This window comes from Athene cunicularia (genome assembly GCF_003259725.1).
Source record: "Athene cunicularia isolate RWA chromosome 3 unlocalized genomic scaffold, athCun1 chr3_part1, whole genome shotgun sequence".
Lineage (NCBI taxonomy): Eukaryota > Metazoa > Chordata > Aves > Strigiformes > Strigidae > Athene > Athene cunicularia.
Window position 1 is genome coordinate 58051319 of NW_020799097.1, and position 7793 is coordinate 58059111.

Consider the following 7793-nt stretch of genomic DNA (forward strand, 5'->3'; position numbering starts at 1 on the left):
CTGTAAGAGATTCACAAGCTGTCCACTGAAGTCAGGACCATAAGTTAACCAAATATTTACTAGAGCGAATCCCTAGACAATTTTACTCTTCTCTTTCAAAATACTAAATACACAAAGCAACAAAGCTGTATTCCTATACAAGACGACAAGGACTGTTCCAATCATTTCCAAGTCACTTCAAGTCCAAATGGAATCACAGTTTCATCAGTAGATATAATGAATCCAAATGGGAGTGTGGCCACTGGTGCATGAGAAAAGGACACTGGCCAAAGGCGAGGACCAAGACTCAGAGGCTGCATCACAACTGACTTAGGGAAATTAGGTTTTCTAGAAGTGTTTTCTTTTTATAACATCACACACACACACACACAAAAAGTACCTAATTTAACTGAAGCACAGATTTTCCTTCTAAACCCAAGATTTTGATCTATATTTAAAGATAAAAAAAAGAAAGAACGGTAGAAGGGGAAAACCATCAGGCAGCATTTGTCTACGAGCAGTCCCATCAGCTTCAACAAAACTCTTTACAAGACCAACATTATTTGCCTCTTTAGATCCTTAAAGTATTTTGAATGTATTTATGGACATTTTCTAGGTAAAAGAGAAAGCAGCCTAAAATGCACTAAGACTTAGATATTTTTAACCATGACTTACATTTAAAGCCATATATTCCTGATAAAGTGATTTTCATTCAGAAAGTATACACGCACACATTCTTTTCTTGGCATTTTCTACTGCCTTCTCCATTCATTTTCTGAAGTCTGCATGTGTATAAATACACATCCAAAAGAACAATATTAGCAATATGATTTCCACACTATGTAAACACTTGCTGCTACAATATCCTGAGAGAGTTCATCAATATGCATTTTAAGTATCATCCAACCCCAGGCCCTTAGTCTGGGTCACTGCATTTGAGGCAAAACATAATCGATTAATGGGCACCTCTTCTAAACTTCTGTGTTTCTGAAGAAGTGCGGCAGTACAGTGTGTCACAGAGAGCTGCTGCATATTGCCTGCATTCACAGCCAGAGCCACCAGCAGCTCCCGTCCGTTGTTTCTCACCAAACCCAGACTTGGGGAGGTTGTTGTGGGGAGCCCAAAGGTGAGCACTTCAGAACTAGGCCTGGCATGCAAGGACTCCCTGTGAGCCTTGCAGCAGGCAGGGGAGTCACAGTGATGGAGCTCGGGCTCATCATCTCATGTTCTTCACACTCAATTTCAGCTTGCTTGCTTAAGGGGAGATGAGTGCAGTATGGTGGGAGGGATGAAAGCCGCACAGCAGGCTACAGCAAGATGCTCCATTTCGATTGACCCAAGGCCATAGTGCAAACAAATCTGAAGCTGAGACTTTCCACACAACATGGGGTTGAGAAAAAACAAACTGAAGATCATATACTGCAAAACTTCATCCTGATAGAATCAGACAGGCAGTCTCTTATCTGAACAGAGGGGAAGGTCATTTCTGTTTCTTATATTTATTTTGCTGGATCTCTTGCACAGAACTGCAGCTTACACAATGCCAATTAATCCATTTACGGAACAGAGTTGTCGTTTATGTCAAAAAATCCCTTGCAAAGGATGCAGGGCCAGTTTGGGTGCATAGCTGCTTGGCGGCAGAGCTGCAGAAGGCACCCTGCCGAGGCCACACTCCATCAGCTGTCTTGGCCTTGCCTGGGTCACTGCGATTCCCTGTTACACGCAGCGGGCAGCATCACCAGCCAGAGCATGTGTTGTAATATCAATTTATAGTCTGTTATTATTTTCCTGCTTTCGGGGGAAGCTGGCACCTCCCAGCTCCATTTTCCTGCCAGCAAGACAAAGATTAGGCACAGCATAATAACGTTGTCAATATAGTTTACTAAAATGGGATTAACCAAAAGAGCACATGGGAAACAAAGCATGGAAAAGCAGAAGGTAATGATTGACTGTAGCCACAGGGCAGTAATAAAAAGGGTCTAGAAAGCAGATTTTCAGCACGTAAGTGAAAAAGCTGAGGCTTTTAAAAGGATCAGAGCTTTCATAATTTCATGATCAGAGCACTTCATAATAGGACATGACGATTGCTACTGTAAAAGGACTTTTTTGGAAAATAGTCCTTGGATAGCATTATCTAGATCTGCGTGTGGTAATTAAATCTTCTTTGGACTTTCATTACCATCACCTTAAACAAAACATCTTGGTTTGGATAAAATAATTTCTCTTAAAATACGATTCAGAATAGATTTTCCAACTGTAGTTCTGGAGGGACAGTCCTAGCAGGATTTGAAATGAGGTAGTTGTGGATTTTTAGTTTATCTTACTGTCCGGGAGGTGTTGCATAATTAATCTGTACCTAGGAAAGAGATTCACAGTTATGTTTTAAGACAGTATTTTACAGAAAGGATCTTGGGGAGAGCTAATAGGAGTGAAAAAAAAGGTCTGGAGAAGGGATTGTGTGCCTGAAAGCATTTTTTTTTTTTTTTTTTCTTTCCCCCCATCTCAAGCAGTTTAGTAAACACTTTGACTTGTTTGTGTCCTTTGACTGCCATGGTGATAACAGCACTAAAGTCATACTACAGACTGCTCCCATGGTTCACCAGCCTTGTGAATCTGTGCAGGAGGGAACAAAACCAGACCCTTCTTGTCTCCCCAGGCAGCTGATGCCCTGTGACACAGAAATTCTGTTTCCCTTCTTTGCCTTGGCACAGACTTGCTGCATGGTCTTCAGTTCAAAATCTACAGGTAAAAAGCAGAGATGCTGCTGGCCCCTAAGTGAGCAGCTGTGAAGATGTCCAGGGCAACAGTGTTCTTTGTCACTCTGGTAATGGCATATATCATCAATGTATAAATGCCACAGGTAGACGAAGGTGTTAAAGAATCTGAGTCACAGTCCTGATAATCCTTTGTAACTTATCTTTTTTTAAATGTCACATTAAGGCTGTTTAAAAGGCAGCTTCTAAAGCTTCCATGTACAGCCTTAGACTCAAGGAAACACCTTGCATATGATTTGGCTTGATAACAGCTTCATCTCTACATAAAGCTGGCTTTATCAGCAAATACAAAGCCTTCATTACTGTATAGCTCATCGGAATGAGACGGGCACATTGTTAACCTATGGAATTAAATCTGAAACCTTCAGAGCAGGGACCATGCTGGGGGGGGGTGCGGACGGGTCGTTGCAGACACGGGACCGGGGTGCCACCTCGTGGCATGTTCAAACGATATTTTTATCAATGAGCAGAGGCTTGTTGTCCTGTAGAGGATAGCACGAAGTTGTTTACGTCCACAACAAAACAAAAAATGAGGGGCTAAGTGGCCACCAGAATGTCCTGGGAACAGAGTAAATCCAATGACTGCATGACTGTATGTCCTTCAGATAGAAGTGAAATATGAGGGCAAGTAGAAAATATGCCTTTAGAAAAAACCTGAGAGCTTTCATTTTCTAAAGAGTCTACTGGTTGTAAAAATCATGCAAAATTTTATGTTCACTCACAGGCAAGGTATTTCATATAAGATTGGGAAAAACTTTTGAAGCAGAATTAAAGTAGGGCTATAAATTAAAAGTGGTAGCCTGAAAGAAAAGTTAATGCCAGGGATAAAAGCTAAAGTTTGGATGCAAAAGCTCCTGTTCCCAAATTTTCCAATAAAGGATAAAAAGTGACAGTTAACATTCTTAACCAGAAACTCTGCTGCTGGTTTAAACTGATCTACAGTATTGTCTACCTTCCTTATTTCTATTGCAGTACATTCCCATCAACCTTTGCTGTGAGATGGAATGCAATTGGTCAAGCTTTTGAGGAAGAACAGAAATGAAAGTAAAAATTTTTGTGATCCAGTATCTCAGAATATATCAGTTAGAAGAAAATTCAGCTACACTTTGAGAATGTGATGCTTCAAATTATAATAATACTAATAATAAAACCACATTGATTTAATATTTGTTTCAAATGCCTCTGTTCTAGCCTGTGCAGCCATGTGCCAGATTGCTTTTATAATGTGCTTTTGCCTGTACTGCCAGTCCTCTGCAATATAGCCTACCTCTTCTGGGGCCTCAGCATGCCAGTGTCATGAGTTACTTCTTTAAAACAAAAACATCAACAAAGATTCCAGGAAAGATGCTTCTTCCACCTTTTAGAAACAAGTACCCTGTTCCTTCTCCTCCTTCACATTAGTCTAAGGCCCAGGAAACAGCAAGTCAGAAACTGGTGTAACTGTTAAACCCATGCTGAAAGTGAACAGTGATCCTGGAGCCTTTGCACCCCAAACCTTTAATTACATTGGGACCTGAAGTGGTAGGACACCAGCAAGAAGACTGGTTCTCACTCCTTGCTGAGTGGATATTTGTCCTCAGCGTGAGGGCAAGTTTCAGGTCTGGCATCAGACTGAAAAGGGATTGGGAAGGCCATTAGGTAGCCTCTTCAGAGGCTATGCTTCCATTCCTAGCAATTTACTGGAAATGGTACTCTTTCTTTGTGTGCAAGAGCTATTCTGGTGACTTCTGCCATGTTTTTAAAATCTTAGATATGATTATCCTTTCTCAGATGACTCCAAAGCTGGACTCATGGTCCTAAGAGCAGGCAAACATGCTGCTACAAGATGAGCTAAAACCAAAGGAAATGCTTCGTTTGTTCCTTTCTGTCAAACCATTCCTATACATTTTATGGAAAACTAATCAACACCTCAGATTCACTTCAGCTGCTTCTAGAATGACCCATCATTTTCTGAGGTAGAAAACAGCAACTTCTTCCACCAGTTTGATAAGGCATTTCATTGAGACTGAAGAGAGACAGGGAAGTCTGAGAGCCCTACAGAGCTATCTCAGTGCAATACATGTAAACTGATAATTATAGTGGGAAGTCCAAGACAAAATAATAAAATTAGGACTTCCAGGATCTTAGGAGGCTCACTGAGCTATTCCATTGGCCCACTTAGAGATTGTTGATGAGATGCTTGCCCAGCCACGGTTAACAACCTCCAGCCATAGGAATGCAGTAATTCTTTAGGTTGCATCCTTTGGTCCTTGTGTTTAACTATTATTTGGAAGCTTTTCTTACTATCTAAAGGGTGATGACAGCCCTTTTGATTGTTTTCTTTCTGCCTTAGCAAAGGTATTCCCATCCCTTTGCACCCCCTCGCAGCTTCTCTCTCATAAAAATATAGTGGAGGACCTTGGGTTTTCTCGAGAGACACTTGTATCTGCATTGGAGGGCAGCCCAGACTGCAGTACACCTCCGGCACACCCTGGGAAAGGCAGCCAAAGCCATTATTTCCAGTGGTGTTTTCACATCAGGGCAAAGTATTCCTGCATGAAGTGTGGCCTGCCAGTATTAAGGAGTTATATGAGTGATGCAAGGCCCATAGCTGGGTCCTGGCAGAAAGGAGGGTCCTTGCTAAAGCATAATTCACCAGGTGTGCTAGCCTCTGTTTTGCAGTCTGTCTGAGCTAACTATTATATTCATTTATTATAGGTTTTTCTTGTTTTATCTGCAGCAGTGTAATGAGTCTTGGCTGGGATGGAGTTAATTTTCCATGTAGCAGCCCTCATAGTGCTGTGCTTTGTATCTGTAGCTAGAAGGGTGTTGATGACACACCAGTGATTTGGTTACTGCTGAGCAGTGTTCCCACAGCATCAAGGCTCTCTCTCCAACACTCCCCCTTCCCAAGGTCAGTAGGCTGGGGAGCAGGTGGAGAGAGTTTGGGAGGGGACACAGCCTGGGCAGCTGATCCAAACTGACCAAAGGGGATGTTCCCTACCATGAATGTCATGCTCAGCAATGAAAGCTAAGAGAAGGGTCAGAGGAAGGATTAATTTTAAGGCATTTGTCTTCCAAAGCAACTGCTATGTGTACGGGGGCCTTGTTTCCCAGAAAGTCGTCAGGCATCACTTGCTGATGTAAAGTAGAGAATAAGTATTTCTTTACTTTCTTTCATTAAACTGCCCTTATCTTAACCCAGGACTTTTTAATCTTATTTTCTCTCCATCCTGCTGAGGAGGGGGCTGTGAGATAGTGGCTGGGTGGGCAACTGGTGGCCAGCCAAGGTCAGCCCACCACAGGCAGGCACTGATCCAGCACTGAAGAAAAGCAGCTCTTGTTGGAGCCCTGGGTGTGGGTTTGGATGCGCAGGTGATATAATGTGCTACAGGACAGAGCTGGGAGCTCCCAGAGGAGGAGGGGAGGCACCCTGCTGCCACAGGACTGGAAGAGGCTTTACCCTATTCTCATCATCTCTGTCCTCCCCACCTGCCAGGGCACCTACACTGTTTTTAAGGAGCTGAGAAGGTGTGATGATGTTATCTCTTACAGTGAGGGCTTCATTACAGGAGGCAGTGAGACAGATGCTAATGATAGGGAGGTATTACAACTCCCTTCTCCCTCTCTATTACTTCCACCTCCTTTGCCCCCCTAACCATATACCCAGCAACCCTGATGGTGGGAGCTGTGCAAATACACTGCAAAGAGATAGTCTGTTTGCTCCTCAGGTGAGCAAACACTATGCAGAATTGCAGCTCCCCCTCCTGCCAAGACAGAGACACTAAGGGGACAAACCCTTCCCAACTTCTCTGAGGGAAACAACACTCGGTCAGAGAGGCATGCACACACTAGTGACAGCTACGGGGGTCCCCATGATCTGAGGAAAGCAAAAAAAACAAAACAAAACAAAAACCAAAACCCCAAAGGAGTCCTAGATAACATTCTTACAGAAAACAGGATAGATAGTAAACTAAACCCTGTCTTTGAGATAAAGGGGGAGACACACCAGCTAAAGGACTTTCTGGGACATCTTAACAGAGACAAAAGTTCCAATTAACAAAACAAACAGGTAAAAGGCCGACTCTACAACCTGGAGAGGAACCAAAGGGCCAGAGAGCATGCACAGGAAGCCAAATTGAAAAATTAATGAAGAGGAAAGAGACATCTGGACTTTGCTTAACAGCGGGACACTGCAAGAGGACCACGTACTTCTCTCCTTGAATAATTCTAAGAATCACACCTATTCCCCGAACTAATTGTAATAACCCAGCCCTTCCAAATGAATAGGTATGTTTTGTTGTAATAAATATCTGGCTACTTGCCAGAGACGGTGTGCAAGCTTAGTGGAGAAACCCCCTTGCACCCCAGCTGGAATAAATATGCCTGCTTTATAACTCTGAGTTGTAGAGTTTGCTTCCACGGCCCGTGGCTCAGAGATTCATGACGGCACCAGGTGGTCATTCCATCTGTGGGGGGAAAGGTGTGGCAACACCCTTAGCTGTCAGAGCAGCCAAAAAACCCGTTAAATATGGTGTTTCTAAGTGCTGGCCAACAGGCCTGCCGATGCCCCTCTAGGCAGACATTGCTCAGCAGCCCTCTGCTGAGTTCTAGAAACCCTGCGGGTGAGCGAGGGGTGCCCATAGGCAGTTTTGTGAAGGGAAGACTTACAGATGCTACACCTGGGCAGGCTTCCCCTGCCTGCCCGCACTGCACAGGGTGCGGAGACTGCTCGCTCCCTTCGCACGGGACTCCTCCGAAGTGCCAAGTGCCTCTTACAACACGGCACCGGGCAGCAACGCCGACGCCTCGGGCTCGCGCAGCAGCCGGCCGAATGCTCCCGGAATTGTAAAAGCAAAAGGAGAGAGTCGATGAGAACTCTGAAATGCAAGTGTGTCAGAGAAAGAAGAAGGGGAGGAAAAAAAAACACGCTTCCCTGACCGGGAATCGAACCCGGGCCGCGGCGGTGAGAGCGCCGAATCCTAACCACTAGACCACCAGGGATCCGTGAGGAATGACGCTATCTCCGCGCCCAAGAGCGCGTCGTGCCCGCGCCCCGCC

The 7793-nt window shown here is 44.2% G+C and overlaps 1 non-coding gene across 1 annotated transcript; it reads right to left on the bottom strand.

Annotated features, from left to right (window-relative positions):
• Positions 1-7664: 7664 nt before the first annotated feature.
• Positions 7665-7736, bottom strand: TRNAE-CUC. The gene has a single exon. It is a non-coding gene; the product is annotated as a tRNA-Glu (tRNA).
• Positions 7737-7793: the final 57 nt, after the last annotated feature.